We start from the raw sequence: 4,728 nt of genomic DNA, 5'->3' as shown, positions 1-4,728 counted from the left end.
TGAGGTGGGTGGGGCTGAGAGAACTCTGACACAAACTGCTCTTTTTCAAGGACAGCTGAGCCAGAGCTTGTGACTGACCCAAGGTCACATCAGCAGGTGCAAGTGGAGGAGTGGGGAATCAAACCTGGTTCTCCCAGATTAGAGTCCACACACTTAACCACTACACCAAACTTAACCACTACACCAAACTGGATTGGTTTTTAAAAAATCCAGTTTAGGCACAAGTGACTTTTAATTTCATCGTCTTTATCCTTGCTGACATTCAGTATTTACATTCTGGATACAATTAATTGTATGTATTAATTAAAGATCATGCATGTAATTGTATCTCAAATTTGTATCAAGTTAAATATATATTTTATTGTAATGTTGAAAAATTAGAAATATTTTTTTTAAAAAAATACATGTATGTTATTGTTTGAGAATGCATCATTTTAATGCATGTTTTTGTTTGTGTATATAGGGGTTTGTGTGACTGAGAGAGAGAGATGCATATTTAAATGGGGAAATCCCTCAAAATGCTTTCTGCTGAAGTCACCACAGAATCTTTTGTTAATATGCTTTTGTGGCATTCCTAGTAAACATTTAGTATTGGAATGACCCTTGATCCTGCCATTACCTTGTAGTAAAAACAGTACACTGTATACAAACTAAGGTTGCCTTTATACAGTTATCTTTTTCATTGGTGGGAGTCATTAGGAGTGTGGGGGTGGGGCGGACTTGTTTGGATGCTGGTTAATCAAAAGAGTGCAGAGGCTCTGCATTTTAATCCTAAACCAATTATCAGGATTTGCAGTATACCACTAGATTGGATGGAATAAAACTCAAGGACAACTCAGGGGTCTCAGGGGCAAAAAGCACAGGGCGAACCTTCTTGAAAATTAAATTGCAAACATGACCATGTGACTACTTGATAAATAAAGAAAGGAACATTCTCCACCCCCTGCCATGCAGATTCTGGAGATTTCAGTTCATTCACAGTTTCTTTGAATTGCTGTAACAATCAACAATATGTCATGCAGTACTCTTGAATGCAGGAATGTACAAGCTGGAATTTTATATCCTTGAACTATTACAGTCTAAAATGTCTAATTATGGACTCTTGATATATATAAATGCAGGCCTCTAAAATTTCAAAATGTAGCTTTGGGCTGAAGACCAGGGCTGAGGAAGCATCAGGGGCAGCTCCGGACCTTTTGCCATCCCAAGTACTTTCCTCTCCTGTGGCCCAGCTAAGCAAAGTGCATTCTAGAGCAAGTGCCTCTGCAGACCACCTTGGACCTGTATGGCAGTGGTGCTGATGGAGGGGCAGGTATTTCCCCCTGTGCTACCCTCCTGGGTCAAAGGCAGGCTGCAGAGGCCCTGCCTAAATGGCTTTCGAACAAATCCGAGACGTGACAACAGGCACGCGTTATGTCTGTCTTGACTGATGTAGCCCTTCAACCAGCCAGTGAGCAGCATCCACTAGTTGCACAAACCCTCCCTATTGTATCACTACATATGTGCCTATGCTCGTAAATGTGCTATGGCACAGCAACCCCCCAAATAATCTCCTTCCCTTAAAAAAAGGCTGTAACTTACACCTCATTTAAAGAGTAGGGATGGGAACAAACCATGAAAATGCAGTTCACTTTGATTTGTGGTGTACCTGGATTGTGAGGCACAAACCATCGTGAAATTTCAGGCACCAAACAAACCAGTGAAGTTCATGAGGTTTGTGATGCAGTAGAATGCCGCCCCAGTGTGCTAGAGAAACCAAACTCACAGGAGATCTCCAGCTTACTCTCCTCTACCTGTCTTCCAAGTTTGGTGAGGATTGAATTTACGAGGTCTGATTTATGCCCCACCCCAAGGTTCCCCCAGAAAAGTGCTTTCTGGGGAAACGGCAGGTGCTGGTTCAGGAGGTTCAGGAGTGTATGGACCCTGTGTAAGCTAGATGTCACACTCACAGGGGACCTCCCCCTGAAGCTCCTGTACATGCCCTCCAAGTTATGTGCAGATTGGATATAGGGGGTCCAAGTCATAGCCCCCCAAATATGATGCCCCAGGAAATTGCTTTTGGGAAAAATGTCAGGTGCAGATTCAAAAGTGTATAGAATGGACCCCCTGCAAGCTATACACACCAAATGCACAGGGAACATCACACTGCCACCTGCTCCTCTACAATATCTCCAAGTTGGGGGCAGATTACATTTCTGGGATCCCAGTTATAGACCCCCAAAAAAGTCTCCCCAGCGCTCTCTCTGGAAAAGACAGCTGCAGTTACAGGAATCTATGGAATGGCTCAGAAACAAGCCAGTATCACCAAACCTACTGGGAAACTTCATCTGGGCAACCCTCCCCAGTCAGACACTGGAGGCAAGGTGAGTGAAGTGTAGTGGGTTAGATGCATAAAGTACTCACAGTCCCCCCCCCCCATGTCTCCAAATGCAGGTTCTGAAGGGCAGAAAGGCAGACATCCCCAGAGTTTTGACAGGGGCTCCCCAAAGTAACCCCACAGCAGCTTGACCGGCACCCTACACAGACAATACAAGCAAGGGAAGCATGCCCACAACTCTCACAGCCCCCCTGGGTTGAAATACACAGGTCCAGAGCATATCCATCAACTGGGGTATATTTTTATATGCAGCAGAGGATTGAAAAAACATGTTGAGTAGTCAGGGCCACCCCCAAGTCTCCAAAGGCAGGTTCTGAAGGACAGAAAGGTAGACATCCCCAGAGTTTTGACAGGGAGGGAGGGTATAAAATGTGGGTCCTCAGCCAAGGCACCCAGGAGCTAAGCCCCTCTGCTCAGTTTGAGCAGAGACATGTGGTGGCTCAGAGCCCTGAGTCCACCTAACACCCTGAACCTGCAGCAGGGGAGAAGAGTTCACAATCTGTGGGTCCTCAGCTGAGGCACCCAGTAGCTAAGCCCCTCTGCTTGGCATGAGCAGAGAGATGGGGCGGCTCAGAGCCCTGCGTCCACCTAAAATCCAAGCCCCACCAGGGTAGAAGTGTTCGTAATCAGGAATAAATGAATGTGCTCTGCTTTTTAAAAGTTCCCTGCCTCTCTAACTGCCAACACGCAAGAGAGGAGAGAATGGGAAATCTATGTCATCCTCCCTTACTTCCTCAGAGAGCCCATTGCATAGGCTATGAAAGAAAAGGCACGGACCCTACCTGAGTGCAGGTAGGCTTCCTTAAGTGGGGGTGCAGCCATTAGATGACAATCTGAGATTCTTAGTTGGCTTCTGAGGAAATATGGGAAAAGATAGCCCCTGGCTGTGAAGCACCTTGAATTGAACTTGGAAGCAACCTGGCAGCCAATGCAGCTGTTCTAAAATAAGTAAGAGAGATTCTTGTTGGCCTAACACCACTTGGTGGTTTTCCAATTGTCCTAGAGCCTCAGCAGCTCACACAATGGTAATGTCTCATGGCACCAGCCATTTTCTAACAAAGTCATAGGGACAAGCCTGCATCCTGAGTCATAAACTTGGGTTGACATCAACAGGCTAAAAAAACCCAGCTCCAATGGTGTCCCCAAAGAAGCACGTTCTTTTACTTTTTGCTCTGTAAGTAAACAGCTACTATTAATTCCTATGGAATTCTTTGTTCTTAGACCCAGGTGTGTGTGTGTGTTTGTGTGTGTTAAGTACCGTGAAGTCGTTTCCAATTTATAGCAACCCTAAGAATTAATTACTTCCTTGCTCATGTCTTGCAAACTAAGGGACATGGCTTCTTTTATAGAGTCAATCTATCTCCTGCTCACTTCAACGTTTCCGAGCATTATTGTCTTTCCCAGTGCCTCTTGTCTTCTCATAATGTGACCAAAGTACAATAGAATCAGTTCAGTCATTTTAGCTTTTAGGGAAAGGCTTGATTTGGTCTAGAACCCATGTGTTTGTCTTTTTGGTGGTCCACGGTATCCACAAAACTCTCCTCCAACACCACCACATTCATAGCAGTCTTCCCCACAGCTGTCCTGATGATAGGTTTTTCACTAATTAGAGAGTAATTCTGGGGCATAGCTTGGGTGTTGGCAGGGCCAAAGTGTTGGATTAGAGCAATGGATTCATATCCCAGGATAGCCATGAATGTAGGTTCAAACTGTTGCCCACCTGCAAAATGGTACTAAGAATAACTTGGACTGGAAGAACCATTCAAGTCAATATAATGTCTCTGCCTATTTCAGTTGATTGATTGGGACCAAGGAGGTGGCTGAAATTATAGTTTGCAGCATAAGAGATGGGGAAAGCAACAACAGTTAGATTTAATATCTTAAGGAATACTGACAGCCATTTTTTTTTAAGTAAAGTTTGAAAATCCATTCTAATTTCAGATACAGCTGGCCAATGCAATGCAAATTTTAGATGTAACTTCACAGTTACAGAATGTGAAGGAAATTAATTTAGCTCAGGCCTTACTTTTATCCTTTTCTACCAAATGTTCCATCCAATGTGTTTTACACATACCAGTGGACAGATGTGGTGTCAATTTTATACTTGTTAACAGATGTGCAGTTAACTAATGCTCCACATGTGTAGCCCCTCAGATGGAACTTCACATTAGAGTTAAAATACGCACACATCCCATCATCTTGGAGCAAACGATAAGATGATAATGTTATTTTCTCTATTTATATGGACTTTTTAAAAACTGATCCAATTTACTGCAAAATGTTTAATGATTATGCACAGTCCTATGAAATATTTGTTCTGTCTGGCAGGAAAAAGATCCCACAGAATATTT

Source organism: Gekko japonicus, unplaced genomic scaffold, assembly GCF_001447785.1.
Source record: "Gekko japonicus isolate JY-2015 unplaced genomic scaffold, Gekko_japonicus_V1.1 scaffold1929, whole genome shotgun sequence".
NCBI classification, from domain to species: domain Eukaryota; kingdom Metazoa; phylum Chordata; class Lepidosauria; order Squamata; family Gekkonidae; genus Gekko; species Gekko japonicus.
The sequence above is the reverse complement of the archived record's forward strand: the minus strand, read 5'-3'. Positions refer to the sequence as shown.